The sequence below is a fragment of the Ranitomeya variabilis genome, chromosome 3 (assembly GCF_051348905.1).
Source record: "Ranitomeya variabilis isolate aRanVar5 chromosome 3, aRanVar5.hap1, whole genome shotgun sequence".
Classification (NCBI taxonomy): domain Eukaryota; kingdom Metazoa; phylum Chordata; class Amphibia; order Anura; family Dendrobatidae; genus Ranitomeya; species Ranitomeya variabilis.
In genome coordinates, this window is record NC_135234.1 from 30,765,448 (window position 1) to 30,782,211 (window position 16,764).

The following is a 16,764-nucleotide window of genomic DNA, read 5'->3' on the forward strand; positions in this document are numbered from 1 at the left end:
TAGGAACAAAGCGGGAAGAAAGCCACACCAAATCCCCAACACGTAGTCGGGGACCCACACCGCGGCGGCGGTTGGCAAAGCGCTGAGCCCTCTCCTGTGACAACTTCAAGTTGTCCACCACAAGATTCCAGATCCGCTGCAACCTATCCACCACAGAATCCACCCCAGGGCAGTCAGAAGGTTCCACATGACCCGAAGAAAAACGAGGGTGGAAACCAGAGTTGCAGAAAAACGGCGAAACCAAGGTGGCGGAACTAGCCCGATTATTAAGGGCAAACTCAGCCAATGGCAAGAAGGTCACCCAATCGTCCTGATCAGCAGAGACAAAACACCTCAAATAAGCCTCCAAAGTCTGATTAGTTCGCTCCGTCTGTCCATTAGTCTGAGGATGGAAAGCAGACGAAAACGACAAGTCAATGCCCATCCTACTACAAAAGGATCGCCAGAATCTGGAAACGAACTGGGATCCTCTGTCTGACACAATATTCTCAGGGATGCCGTGCAAACGAACCACGTTCTGGAAAAACACAGGAACCAGATCGGAAGAGGAAGGCAGCTTAGGCAAAGGAACCAAATGGACCATCTTGGAGAAGCGATCACATATCACCCAGATAACAGACATGCCTTGAGACACCGGAAGATCAGAAATGAAATCCATGGAGATATGTGTCCAAGGTCTCTTAGGGACAGGCAAGGGCAAGAGCAACCCGCTGGCACGAGAACAGCAAGGCTTAGCTCGAGCACAAGTCCCACAGGACTGTACAAATGACCGCACATCCCTAGACAAGGAAGGCCACCAAAAGGATCTGGCCACCAGATCTCTGGTGCCAAAAATTCCTGGGTGACCTGCCAACACCGAGGAATGAACCTCGGAAATGACTCTGCTGGTCCACTTATCAGGCACAAACAGTCTGTCAGGTGGACAAGAATCAGGCCTATCAGCCTGAAATCTCTGCAACACACGTTGCAGATCAGGAGAAATAGCTGACAAGATAATACCATCCTTAAGAATACCAACAGGTTCAGCGACTCCAGGAGCATCAGGCACAAAGCTCCTGGAAAGAGCATCGGCCTTCACATTTTTTGAACCTGGTAAATACGAGACAACAAAGTCAAAACGGGAGAAAAACAATGACCAGCGGGCCTGTCTAGGATTCAGGCGTTTAGCAGACTCGAGATACATCAGATTTTTGTGATCAGTCAAGACCACCACACGATGCTTAGCACCCTCGAGCCAATGACGCCACTCCTCAAATGCCCATTTCATGGCCAACAACTCCCGATTGCCCACATCATAATTTCGCTCCGCAGGCGAAAACTTCCTAGAGAAAAAGGCGCAAGGTCTCATAACAGAGCAACCAGGGCCTCTCTGCGACAAAACGGCCCCTGCTCCAATCTCTGAAGCATCCACCTCAACCTGAAAGGGAAGCGAGACATCAGGCTGGCACAAAACAGGCGCCGAAGTAAACCGACGTTTCAACTCCTGGAAAGCCTCCACGGCAGCAGGAGCCCAATTAACCACATCGGAGCCCTTCTTGGTCATATCCGTCAAAGGTTTCACAATGCTAGAAAAGTTAGCGATAAAACGACGGTAGAAGTTAGCGAAACCCAAGAACTTCTGAAGACTCTTAACTGACGAGGGCTGAGTCCAATCAAGAATAGCTCGGACCTTGACTGGGTCCATCTCCACAGCAGAAGGGGAAAAAATGAACCCCAAAAAGGGAACCTTCTGTACACCAAAAAGACACTTTGAGCCCTTGACAAACAAAGAATTTTCACGCAAAATTTTAAAGACCATCCTGACCTGCTCCACATGCGAGTCCCAATTATCAGAAAAAAACAGAATATCATCCAGATAAACGATCAAAAATTTATCCAGATAGTTCCGGAAAATGTCATGCATAAAGGACTGAAAAACTGAAGGGGCATTAGAGAGCCCAAAAGGCATCACCAAGTACTCAAAATGACCTTCGGGCGTATTGAATGCGGTTTTCCATTCATCCCCTTGCTTAATGCGCACAAGGTTGTACGCACCACGAAGGTCTATCTTGGTAAACCACTTGGCACCTTTAATCCGGGCAAACAAGTCCGACAACAGCGGCAAAGGATACTGAAATTTGACAGTGATCTTATTTAAAAGCCGATAGTCAATACAAGGCCTCAAAGATCCGTCCTTTTTAGCCACAAAAAAGAATCCCGCACCAAGAGGGGAAGAAGACGGACGGATGTGTCCTTTCTCCAGAGACTCCTTGATATATGAACGCATAGCGGTATGTTCAGGTATCGACAGATTAAAAAGTCTTCCCTTAGGAAATTTACTGCCTGGAATCAAATCTATTGCACAGTCACATTCCCTATGAGGAGGCAATGCACTGGACCTGGACTCGCTAAAGACATCCTGATAATCAGACAAATACTCCGGAACTTCCGAAGGCGTAGAAGAAGCAATAGACACAGGCAGGGAATCCTCATGAATACCACGACAGCCCCAACTAGACACTGACATAGCCTTCCAGTCAAGGACTGGATTATGGGTCTGTAACCATGGCAGCCCCAAAACAACCAAATCATGCATTTTATGTAGAACGAGAAAACGTATCACCTCGCGGTGTTCAGGAGTCATGCACATGGTAACCTGTGTCCAATACTGCGGTTTATTTTCTGCTAATGGCGTAGCATCAATACCCCTAAGAGGGATAGGATTTTCTAATGGTTCAAGAATAAAACCACAGCGCTTAGCAAATGAGAGATCCATAAGACTCAGGGCAGCACCTGAATCTACAAACGCCATGACAGGATAAGATGACAGTGAGCAAATCAAAGTTACAGACAGAATAAACTTAGGATGCAAATTACCAACGGTGACAGGACTAACAACCTTAGATATACGTTTAGAGCATGCTGAGATAACATGTGTAGAATCACCACAGTAGTAGCACAAGCCATTCCGGCGTCTATGAATTTTCCTCTCATTTCTAGTCAGGATTCTATCACATTGCATCAAATCAGGTGTCCGTTCAGACAACACCATGAGGGAATTTGCGGTTTTTCTATCACATTGCATCACATCAGGTGTCTGTTCAGACAACAACATGAGGGAATTTGCGGTTTTGCGCTCCCGCAACCGCCGGTCAATTTGAATAGCCAGGGACATGGTATCATTCAGACCTGTGGGAATGGGAAAACCCACCATAACATTCTTAATGGCCTCAGAAAGGCCATTTCTAAAATTAGCGGCCAGTGCACACTCGTTCCAATGTGTCAGCACGGACCATTTCCGAAATTTTTGGCAATACACCTCAGCCTCGTCCTGGCCCTGAGACATAGCCAGCAAGGCTTTCTCTGCCTGAATCTCAAGATTGGGTTCCTCATAAAGTAAACCGAGCGCCAGAAAAAACGCATCAATATCAGCCAATGCCGGATCTCCTGGCGCCAACGAAAAAGCCCAATCTTGAGGGTCACCCCGTAAGAATGAAATAACAATTTTTACTTGTTGAGCAGAGTCTCCAGACGAACAAGGTTTCAGGGACAAAAACAATTTACAATTATTCCTGAAATTCCTAAACTTAAATCGGTCTCCTGAAAACAGTTCAGGAATCGGAATCTTGGGTTCAGACCTAGGATTTCTGGTAACATAATCTTGTATACCCTGCACACGAGCGGCAAGCTGGTCCACACTTGTAATCAAGGTCTGGACATTCATGTCTGCAGCAAGCTTAAGCCACTCTGAGGTAAAGGGGAAAAGAAAAAAAAAAAAAAATGAGAGAGGGAAAAAAAAAACTCAAAATTTTCTTTCTTATAATCCCACTTCTGCAATGCATTAAACATTTAATACTGGCCTGGCATACTGTTATGACCCCAGTGGACAGGGTCTCAGAGGAACGTGTAAGTCTGCGAGATTCAAAAATCCAGCTCATAGGGCTGTGGTAACTGGGTTGACCAAATAGCTACTCCTAACGCCAACACTAGAAGTAGCCGGGGATCATGCCTACGGTGATCGCTAGATGACTCGCGCCAGCCGGAGAATCTAACTACCCCTAGGAGAAGAAAACAAAGACCTCTCTTGCCTCCAGAGAAAGGGACCCCAAAGCAAGATACAAGCCCCCCACAAATAATAACGGTGAGGTAAGAGGAAATGACAAACACAGAAATGAACCAGGTTCAGCAAAGAGAGGCCAGCTTACTAATAGCAGAATATAGCAAGATAACTTATCTGGTCAACAAAAACCCTATAAAAATCCACGCTGGAGATTCAAGAACCCCCGAACCGTCTAACGGTCCGGGGGGAGAACACCAGCCCCCTAGAGCTTCCAGCAAAGGTCAGGATACAGATTGGAACAAGCTGGACAAAAATACCAAACAAAACAAAAGCAAAAAGCAAGGAAGCAGACTTAGCTTGAAATACAGGAACCAGGATCATAGGACAAGAGCACAACAGATTAGCTCTGATTTCAACGATGCCAGGCATTGAACTGAAGGTCCAGGGAGCTTATATAGCAACGCCCCTGAACTAACGGCCCAGGTGAGGACACAGGAAAAGACAGAAGCTCCAGAGTCAAATCACCAATGACCACTAGAGGGAGCAAAAAGCAAAATCACAACAGGCTACCACAGCATCTTGCAGCGGCATGTTATTCCATCCGGTTTGCTTTAGTTGGACCATCATTTATTTTTCAACAGGACAAGGACCCCAAACACACCTCCAGGCTGTGTAAGGGCTATTTGACCAAGAAAGAGAGTGATGGGGTGCTACGCCAGATGACCTGGCCTCCACAGTCACCAGACCTGAACCCAATCGAGATGGTTTGGGGTGAGCTGGACCGCAGAGTGAAGGCAAAAGTGCCAACAAGTGCTAAGCATCTCTGGGAACTCCTTCAAGATTGCTGGAAGAGCATTCCCGGTGACTACCTCTTGAAGCTCATCAAGAGAATGCCAAGAGTGTGCAAAGCAGTCATCAAAGCAAAAGGTGGCTACTTTGAAGAACCTAGAATTTAAGACATAATTTCAGTTGTTTCACACTTTTTTGTTAAGTATATAATTTCACATGTGTTAACTCATAGTTTTGATGCCTTCAGTGTGAATTTAGAATATTCATAGTCAGAAAAATCTTTAAATGAGAAGGCGTGTCCAAACTTTTGGTCTGTACTGTATATCTAATATATAAAGCTGAATGTGTGTGTGTATGTGTGTATGTCCGGGATTGGCATCTGCACCGTCGCAGCTACATCCACAAAATTTTGCACAGTCACACGTCTGGACCCCGAGAGCGTCATAGGCTATGTTGTGAGGTGAAATTTTAACCCCGCGCGTTCCAATTCACCAAACAATTTTGCCCCTATCTACATAATGGGGAAAAAGTGAAAGGAAAAGTGTTGAAGGCAAATTGACAGCCAGGAAGAGATGGCATAGAGGTATATACTATATACAGGGGAGATGATATACACGTATATACTATATACAGGAGGAGATGACATACAGCTATATATTATATACAGGAGGAGATGACATACGGGTATATACTATATACAGGGGAGATGACATACAGGTATATACAGAGGAGATGACATACATGTATATACTATATACAGGGGAGATGACTTACAGGTATATACTATATACAGATGACATACAGGTATATACTATATAAAGGAGATGACATACAGGTAAATACTATATACAGGGAAGATGACATACAGGTATATACTATATACAGGAGATGACATACAGGTATATACTATATACAGGGGAGATGACGTACAGGTATATACTATATACAGGAGATGACATACAGGTATATACTATATACAGGGGAGATGACGTACAGGTATATACAGGAGATGACATACAGGTATATACTATATACAGGAGGTGACATACAGGTATATACTATATACAGGAGGTGACATACAGGTATATACTATATACAGGAGATGACATACAGGTATATACTATATACAGGGGAGATGACATACACGTATATACTATATACAGGAGGAGATGACATACAGCTATATATTATATACAGGAGGAGATGACATACAGGTATATACTATATACAGGGGAGATGACATACAGGTATATACTATATACAGGGGAGATGACATACAGGTATATACTATATACAGGAGATTACATACAGGTATATACTATATACAGGGGAGATGACATACAGGTATATCCTATATACAGGATAGATGAAATACAGGTATATACTATATACAGGGAAGATGACATACATGTATATATACAGGAGGTATATATACAGGAGATGACATACATGTATATACTATATACAGGAGGTGACATACAGGTATATAATATATACAGGGGGATGACATACAGGTATATACTATATGTACAGACAAAAAACAGAAACACAAGCAGCCATATGGTCCCATAAAATACATGCTTTATTAGATACAAAAGATAAAAATCACCAGACAAGAACAGGTGTACAGAGGGGAAATACCAGTACGCACGAATGATAATGGCAAAAAGCAGGCCTGAGAACGGTCCATGAACCACAATGCTGAACTAGCAATATGCTAGAAAGAGGCTTTCCAATATAGGAGATAGCAATGTATTCCATATATATAGGGCAAGTGCCCTCATGTAGGAAACACTAACATCCCGGCACAGTGCAGCGGTGTACTTACAGCAACCAAAGGTGGTCCAGGGAACGAACAGACAGGCCTGACCCCTGGCCCGTTCTCAGGCCTGCTTTTTGCCATTATCATTCGTGCGTACTGGTATTTCCCCTCTGTACACCTGTTCTTGTCTGGTGATTTTTATCTTTTGTATCTAATAAAGCATGTATTTTATGGGACCATATGGCTGCTTGTGTTTCTGTTTTTTGTCTGTACATATTGATTGGCAGCTGGTCCCCATTATCCATATAAAGCATATATTTATTTATAGAATGTGCTGATATTGTAATACTTCTCTAAATATGCTGGCTTTAATATTTTCATATATACTATATACAGGGGGATGACATACAGGTATATACTATATACAGGAGATTACATACAGGTATATACTATATACAGGGGAGATGACGTACAGGTATATACAGATGACATACAGGTATATCCTATATACAGGATAGATGAAATACAGGTATATACTATATACAGGGAAGATGACATACAGGTATATATACAGGAGGTATATATACAGGAGATGACATACATGTATATACTATATACAGGAGGTGACATACAGGTATATACTATATACAGGGGGATGACATACAGATATATACTATATACAGGGGAGATGACATACAGGTATATACTCTATACAGGAGATGACATACAGTTATATACTATATACAGGGGAAATGACATACAGGTATATACTATATTCAGGAGGTGACATACAGGTATATACTATATACAGGGGGATGACATACAGGTATATACTATATACAGGGGAGATGACACACAGGTATATACTATATACAGGATAGATGACATACAAGTATATACTATATACAGGAGGTGACATCCAGGTATATACTATATACAGGTGACATATAGGTATATACTATATACAGGGGATGACATACAGGTATACACTATATACAGGGGAGATGACACACAGGTATATACTATATACAGGATAGATGACATACAGGTATATACTATATACAGGAGGTGACATACAGGTATATACTATATACAGGAGGTGACATACAGGTATATACTATATACAGGAGGAGATGACACACAGGTATATACTATATACAGGGGGATGACATACAGGTATATACTATATACAGGAGATGACTTACAGGTATATACTCTATACAGGAGGAGATGACATACAGTTATATACTATATACAGGGGACATGACATACAGGTATATACTATATACAGGAGGAGATGACATACAGGTATATACTATATACAGGAGAAGATGACATACAGGTATATACTGAGGGGAAAATAAGAGGTGTGAGGTGAAAATGAAGAGGTGTGAGTGCAAAAGGAGAGGAGTGAGGGGAAAACAGTGGAGTGATTGGAAAAAGACAGGTGTGAGGTCAAAATGACAGGTGTTAGGGGGGGGAAATGAGAGAAGTGAGGGGAGAAAATGAGAGGTGTGAGGGGAGATAATGAGAGGTGTGAGGGGGAAAATGAGGTGAGGGGGAAAATGAGGTGTGGGGGAAAATGAGAGGAGTGAGGGGAAAATGAGAGAAGTGAGGGGGAAAATGAGAGATGTGAGGTGGAAAATGAGAGGCGTGATGGGAAAATGAGAGAAGTGAGGTGCTATAACTAACAGTTAGTTACTATGCCTGGGCAATGCCGGGCTCTTCAGCTAGTATATATATATATATATATATATATATATATATATGTGTGTGTGTGTGTGTGTGTGTGTTTTGAAGAATATTTCCTTTGAAAACTGTATGTTTACACCCCCTTACTCCCTGCGTGGAGTATTTACTGTTGAGACATATTCTTATATAAATTCTGTTAACTCTTGCTCTGCCTCCTGCTCGTCACTGCATCCCGCGTTCCTGCTAGTACCTTACATAATAACTGCCCCCCAGCTGTGACTTGTGAATTTAGAAATTAGAATCAAATGAACAAAACAAAAAAAACCAATATGAATTCTAGAACATATTCAGGCCAAGAAACACAATATTAGGGTGGGGTATCTCCAGCAGTAGGTTGTCGGAACGAGAAGGAACCGCCCAGGGGAACTTGTATTTATTAGGTGAGTGTAATCCACTCAACATGGAGGAAAGGAGAAAAGGGGGTGTAAACCTATTGAACTGCCTATGCAGAGCGGGACATAAAGTGAAGGTGACACCCCCACAGTTCTGATGTGGAATAGCCCGATCTGGAATAGGCCAAAAATATTTGACGCTACGGTGGGGATAACCTTAACCCTTTGCATATTAGCTAAGAGCAATCAGGAGAAAGCACCTTTACTGGGCAAAGAACAGGGGGACAAACATGACTCGTGCCCCCAGAAAACCCTACACCAGGTGACTTGAGGTCCAACAGATTTCTGAAAAATCATAAAATTTATCATTTATTAGATTTTTGTTTTGTTAAAAAATGAATAAATCAGCGATTAAAAGGATTGTCCAACCACATATAAAAACCTCACAGAATACTTTGAAATAATTCCAATTTATCCTACCATTTCCCTCTTTTCCTGCTTTGATGCTTTCCAAGTCTTTCAACAATGTCTGCACTTCCTGTTTCGCACAGATGGTCGTAGGACTGCTGCAGCCAATCGCTGGCCATAGTGGTACCCAACATTTCATTGTTTCAGTAAGTGACTGGCTATAGTGGAAAGATGACTGTCAGGGAAGCCAGGAAGCATCAGGCCAGAAATCAATAAGAGGATTATTTATTTTACTGTTTAACAGCATTCTTATAGTAGTTTTTTCTTTCATTTTAAATGGCTGTACAATTTTTTCACTCCTTATTCATGCAGCCCTTTTTGCTTTGACGTGATTTTTTTCACTTAAAAAATGAATGCTTTTCTGCTATCAGACACTTTCTAATTGGTAGGGGTCCAAGTGCCAGAACCTGTGGAGAGGAAGAGAAAAATGATAAAGAACTTCTAGGACTGACCAAAACACAAATTAAGAATCTGGAGTCCAAGCTCTCTACATTTGATAGCACTCAGGTTGCCAGTTTCAAACAAAAACTAAAAGATACTACATTAGGTGACGAAAAGCTTAAATTTATGACACAGTGGGAGAGTGATCTGAATGTGAATATGTCCATTGAGAACTGGCGGAGGTGTTGTTGTGCACTTTCCAGGGGTAGTTACCAAACCTCTCTTGTTGAGACATCCATTAGGCTACTACACAGGACATATCAGGTTCCGAGCAAACTGCTCTAGAACTGTTTTAGAGGGTGTGGGGCCTTGGGAGACATAATGCACATATGGTGGGAATGCCCGGTCGTCTCAGCTCTGTGGTGAAAGACCCAATCCATAGTAGAGGGTCTGTTCGGCAAAAAGATCCAACTTGATCCAACTGTATTCCTCTTAGGAGCTAAATATCCTGGTTTTTCCAACAAATTTCATAACCTGGTCAACCAGCTTTGTATGGCTACGAAACTACACATTGCGACGAAATGGAAAGCTCCTTCCCTCTCAATATCAATGGTTATGGACAAGATGAACACCTTCATGCTTTATGAACGAATACAGGCTACAAGGAATGACTCATGGGACATCTTCTACCAGACCTGGAAACCCTGGATTGAAAGGGACCCTAATATTAACCTTGGCCAAGTCTTAACATTATCTCTGTGAGGACCTGAATACATATGCCTCAATAGAATTCCTCAGACTCTCCCCCCCCGCCCCATTCGTTCTCATCACTGCACCACGATGAATGGATCTCTCAGTTACTCCCTCACTTCCCCCTTGCTTCTTTAACCTCTTGTTTACGTCTTATTTTGTCTTTGTTTATGTTGTTACAGTTGTACTAGTTTTGTATTATCTACACATAACCTCCCCTGCGTGGGAACTGGTTACGGAAAAATTTTTCTTGAATCTGTTTGCATTTCGGAAAATAAAACTTATTGAAACTAAAAACTAAAAGATACGTTGGATAAGTTTGAAGCAGAAGTTATTTCCAAAAAAACTTAAGAAGTTTCATCGAGACCGTTCTGATTTTGATAACAACGCTGCCTTTAAGTGGAGATATTTTGGCAACAAACATTTCACTGATCGCACTGCAGTCAATCCACTTGGTCCCTGTTTAGATCCTCCTCAAGGGGCAACAAGTTCAAGTGATTTTTTTATCTTCAGGAGGCAGCGATCTGGACGCAGGACACGATGTGGGGGCAAAAGAAAAAGAACCAACTTCTACAAGGGTCAGAAATCCCCCTTCCGCCAAACCTACAAAACTCGCAACAGATGAATATCCTCCCTATTTCATCTTCTCATGGGCAGGATTCATCAACAACCTCGACACAACTACAGGTAATTAATCTTTCTAACGACACTTTATCTTCAGCTGACTTATCTCTTTTACAGAAGGGCCTCACTTTCTCCCCCTCCAAAACATTAGATAAATTTATTCGTGTTAAGGATCTTTTTTTTGTTCTGCCGGAAATTAGTCTTAGGCTTCTGTTACATTTCCGTCGGTAATCAGCCGTCAAAAAGCGTCGGCGCGACGTACCAACGGACGTTTGGAAAATAGTGGATAACGTGTGCAGCGGATGCAGTGTTTCAACGTGTCTGCTGTCCAGTCTAAAGTCCCGGGGAGGAGAGAGAGAGGGCGAGATTTCCTGCCGGGCATACGCAGTCTGAAACACAGGATACAACGTACAGAAAAACGTTCCCTTGAACGTTTTTCCAGACGACGTACCGCCAAATTCCGCAGGATCCAGTGCACGACGGACGAAACGTGTGTCTATCCGTCGCAATACGTCGCGATATGTCGCTAATACAAGTCAATGGGAAAATGCATTTTCAAAAATCGACGTACTGCGACGGGAGCTGAAAGACGGAAATGTGAAATAGGCCTTACAGGCTATTCCCCATAAACCTGAAATGGCAAGAAACTTGGGGATGGAAGAAACACAGGCTCTTCAGGATCTTCTTGACCTCCTACAGGAGAATGAGGGTACACAAGGTAGGATTTTATTTCCGTACAGAAATAAATCATTGGCTTCCCCTTCTTTTTCTCTTTTTCCCGCAATAAAATTTTTCTTTGAACTGACCAAGAGGGACATTATGCAACTTCCATCCCTCTCGGGGGTCCCTAACAAACTTACTCCCAATGAGTAAAAAGCACTTAGCTCACTCAAAAACAATAAAGATTTCATTATTAAAGAGGCAGATAAGGGTGGGAACGTGGTTCTGTGGCCTGTACATCTTTATATCGAGGAAGCTCTGAAACAGCTTAACAATAAGAAATTCTATGTTTAATTACCTTCAGACCCAACGGAAATATTCTCAAATTCAATTCAGTATTGGGTCAGGCTTTTGACAATAGTATTATTAACAACAGTACCAAACAATATCTCAGGGTTGAGTTTCCAGTCGTTCCCACCTTTTATCTGCTTCCTAAAGTTCACAAAGACCCTGTCACACCGCCTGGATGCCCCATTGTGTCCAGTATAGGGAGCCTTTGTGAAAAAGCCAATGTTTACATTGATTTCTACCTGCAGCCCATTGCCACTGCCTTACCCTCTTACATTAGGGACTCGGCCCATTTCATTCACGTTTGCCGAAATGTTTCTCTGGAAAGACGAACCTTGCTGGTAACTTGTGATGTCGAGTCTTTGTACTCGAATATCGTCCATCATGATGGTTTGGAGGCAGTGGGTCACTTCCTTAGGAGACAGAGTACTGTCGATCGTCTTCACGCTTCTTTTTTGATTGATCTTTTGAAATTTATTTTGCAGCAGAATTATTTTCTCTTTGACCACTCCTTCTACCGACAGGTATCGGCTAACATCTTTTTGGGCTGGTGGGAAGAATTTTTTGTCTACAAATCCGACTTCTTCAGTAAACATGTTCAACAGTGGCACAGGTTCATTGATGATGTCTTCTTCACATGGACTGGTACTGACCAGGAGTGTCTTCAGTTTCTACAGGAATTAAATCGGAATGAGTTTAACATTGTCTTGACACATACTTTTTCTTTTACATCAGTTACTTTTCTGGACTTGAAGGTCTCCATTCAGGAAGATGGCCTTATCACGGACCTTTTTCGTAAACCCACAGCAACAAACAGTTTACTCAGGTACGATAGCTTCCACCCCCATCACACCAAAAGGGGTATTCCTGTTGGCCAATTCTTGTGAATTTGCCGTAATTGTACTTTGGATGAAGATTTTTCTCTCCAATCTAGAATCCTTATGACCAGGTTTCGAAAACGTGGCTACCCCAAGATATTGATCTCTTCTGCATTTCAAAGGGCCAGGGGGCATAGCCAGGATTCGTTACTTTCTTCCAACAAACGTTCCAAGGACAAATTTGTCCGTTTCATCTTGGACTATAGCGACCAATGGAGTCAGGCGAGAAACATTCTTACGACCCACTGGGACATACTTACTACGGATGATCAAACTTCGCCTCTTGTAGCCCCTCGTCCCCTCATGACTGCTAAGAGGGCCCCCAATTTGGGGGATATTTTGACAAGGAGCCACTTTACACGTCCTTCCATCAGACTGAATCGGGGTACCCGCTTGATGGGGTCTTTCCCTTGTGGGGATTGCAGTGTCTGTCCCTATGTTCCTGTCACTAAGGATTTCTTTACCAATCCCACTGACCAGAAAATTTATCATTTAAGGTCGTATATTAACTGCAAGACCACGAACATCATTTATGCTATCATTTGCCCCTGCAGCAGGGTCTATATAGGTCAAACCACTCAGAAATTCAGGAAAAGAGCACAGAAGCACCTTTCCACAATACACTTAGCGTCCTCTGATGCCAAAAAAGTTAAGACCCTGACCCCGGTGGTCTCCCATTTTTTGACCAAACATGGTGGGTCGGTCACTAATATTCGATTTTTTGGTTTACAGAGGGTTCACCTGAATACTAGAGGCGGAAATCTCAAGAAACTTTTACTTGAAACCGAATCACGCTGGATTTTCAACCTACGAAGCCTGGCTCCCAATGGCCTCAATGAGGAGCACCTTTACACAAGCTTTTTGGGATGATGTCTTCATTTACTTGTTATTTATTGTATTTTGTATGTTATATAGGCTTTTGTGTTTTTTTTCTCTTTTTTTCTTTATGCGCAATGTGCTCATGTGTAATGTGTGATTTATATGTGCACATTTACGTTATATACTTTCATTCAATTTATTTTTATGTTCCTTAGCTCTTTTTTTTCCATATGTTATTTTACCTTTTTTGCTTGTCCATATTTATTTTTATTTTTTCCTTTTTTTCCCCTTATATTTCTCATTTTCTTTACTTTTAATTTTTCCTAGCGTTCTGTTCAGCACCACCCAACATGGGTGGTAACCCTTTATCATAAGGGCTGCTGGCACATAGGCACTTTCAATTGTGGATTTTTTTTGTGTTTCTCCCCTGGGCCGATATTTCTTTTTGCGCTTTCTATTGGCAGATTTGAGCATACGGGGGATAAAAACCCACTATATGTTATATGGTCCCACTTATTATAGGGGTTGTTGATATATAGACACTTTTAAATGGCCACCCTTTTAAATATGGGCCCTCTGATCAATGGTCTCTGTGCACTTGATATTTCAATATTCCTCCCAAAAGAAAGGTTTTTTTTTCTCTCTGCGCATGTGTCTATCCTGGCCAGGATAGTCTTCTGGCTTTTCACCGCTCTGCTCTCCACACACCAGCCAGATGTTATGCCTGATTGCTCCACTATTAATTAAGGTTGGTTGACCCCCTTCCCCAGTGCACTTCCCCTGATGAAGCACACATATATATGCTGCACTTTGCCTTCACATTGTATTGATATGTCATAGTCATATGGGACTATGTGTTTTTTTAATGGTTTTATGATGTCTACTAATAAATATTGCACATAATTTAAACATTGTCTTGTGATTTTTGGGTGTGCGCCTTGTATGCATGGATCTTTTTCTCCTCCTCTCCACATGTTTAGCCTCTCCGTGCACGAGGCAGCAGCCCCGTTCGTATTAGTCCTTATTTAGACATGCCCTATAGTAGCGCTCCCTACGTTTTTTGTTCTTGTCAAGTGACAGAACCTGCCAAATCCTGAATAAATGGGCTTAAAGGGAATCTGTCACCAGGTTTTTACTACGTTATCGTAGAGCAGCATCATGTAGGGGCAGAGACCCTGATTCCGGCGATGTGTCACTTACTGGGTTGCTTGCTGCAGTTTTAATAAAATTACAGTTTTATCTGTTGCGGATCGAGAAGTTCTCTGAATGCTGAGCTCTGCATAACCCCACCCACAACTCTGATTGGCAGATTTCTGTGTACACTGTGCATGAGCGGAAAGCAACCAATCAGTAGTGTGGGCGGGGTTATACATACAAAGCTCAGCATTAAAGAACTGGAGCATAAAAAACTGTGATTTTATCAAACCTGCAGCAAGCAGCCTGGTAAGTGACACATCGCTAGAATCAGGGTTTCTGTCCTTAAATCATACCTCCCAACCGTCCCGATTTCAGCGGGACAGTCCCGCTTTGGCACCGGGGTCCCGCTGTCCCGCTTCGGGCATTTAAAATCCCGAATTTGCGGCCGCCGGTGAAGCCCCGCCCACTTCCGGGACGTAGAGAGAGCCTGTTTTTTTTTTTTTTTATATAAAAGCTGCCTCCTGACCGCCCGCGCAACACCCCCCCCCCCCTCCCGCCCCCTGTGCGGCGCTGCCACGCTGAAGGAGAGAGCCTGCAGCAATCAAGAAGAAAGGTCAGCGATTCACTACCTCTGGCTGTGTGTGCACGGAGCTCCGGCTTCTGCTCTTAGCTGCTATCCCGGCAGAGAAGGAGAGACGGGGGAGGTGCCGGGATAGTGCAGAGCTGTGAGCAGGAGACTGAAGACTTCAGCAGAGAGCTGCACATGGACATCAGCCGCCCCTGCATCACAGAGGAGATTGTGTGTGTGTGATGTGTGTGATGGCTGCGTGTGTGTGTGTGTGATGGCTGGGTGTGTGTGTGTGATGGCTGTGTGTGTGTGATGGCTGCGTGTGTGTGTGTGTGATGGCTGCGTGTGTGTGATGGCTGCGTGTGTGTGTGTGATGGCTGTGTGTGTGTGATGGCTGCGTGTGTGTGTGTGTGATGGCTGCGTGTGTGTGATGGCTGCGTGTGTGTGTGTGATGGCTGTGTGTGTGTGATGGCTGCGTGTGTGTGTGTGTGATGGCTGCGTGTGTGTGTGTGTGATGGCTGCGTGTGTGTGTGTGATGGCTGCGTGTGTGTGTGATGGCTGCGTGTGTGTGTGTGATGGCTGCGTGTGTGTGTGTGATGGCTGCGTGTGTGTGTGATGGCTGCATGTGTGATGGCTGCGCGTGTGTGTGTGTGTGTGATGGCTGCGTGTGTGTGTGTGATGGCTGTGTGTGTGATGGCTGCGTGTGTGTGTGATGGCTGCGTGTGTGTGTGTGATGGCTGCGTGTGTGTGATGGCTGCGTGTGTGTGATGGCTGCGTGTGTGTGATGGCTGCGTGTGTGTGATGGCTGCGTGTGTGTGTGATGGCTGTGTGTGTGTGATGGCTGCGTGTGTGTGATGGCTGTGTGTGTGTGATGGCTGTGTGTGTGTGATGGCTGTGTGTGTGTGATGGCTGTGTGTGTGTGATGGCTGTGTGTGTGTGATGGCTGCGTGTGTGTGATGGCTGCGTGTGTGTGTGATGGCTGCGTGTGTGTGTGTGTGTGATGGCTGCGTGTGTGATGTCTGCGTGTGTGTGTGATGGCTGCATGTGTGTGTGATGGCTGCGTGTGTGTGTGTGTGTGATGGCTGCGTGTGTGTGTGTGATGGCTGTGTGTGTGTGATGGCTGCGTGTGTGTGTGTGTGATGGCTGCGTGTGTGTGTGATGGCTGCGTGTGTGTGTGTGATGGCTGCGTGTGTGTGTGTGATGGCTGCGTGTGTGTGTGATGGCTGCATGTGTGATGGCTGCGCGTGTGTGTGTGTGTGTGATGGCTGCGTGTGTGTGTGTGATGGCTGTGTGTGTGATGGCTGCGTGTGTGTGTGATGGCTGCGTGTGTGTGTGTGATGGCTGCGTGTGTGTGATGGCTGCGTGTGTGTGATGGCTGCGTGTGTGTGATGGCTGCGTGTGTGTGATGGCTGCGTGTGTGTGTGATGGCTGTGTGTGTGTGATGGCTGCGTGTGTGT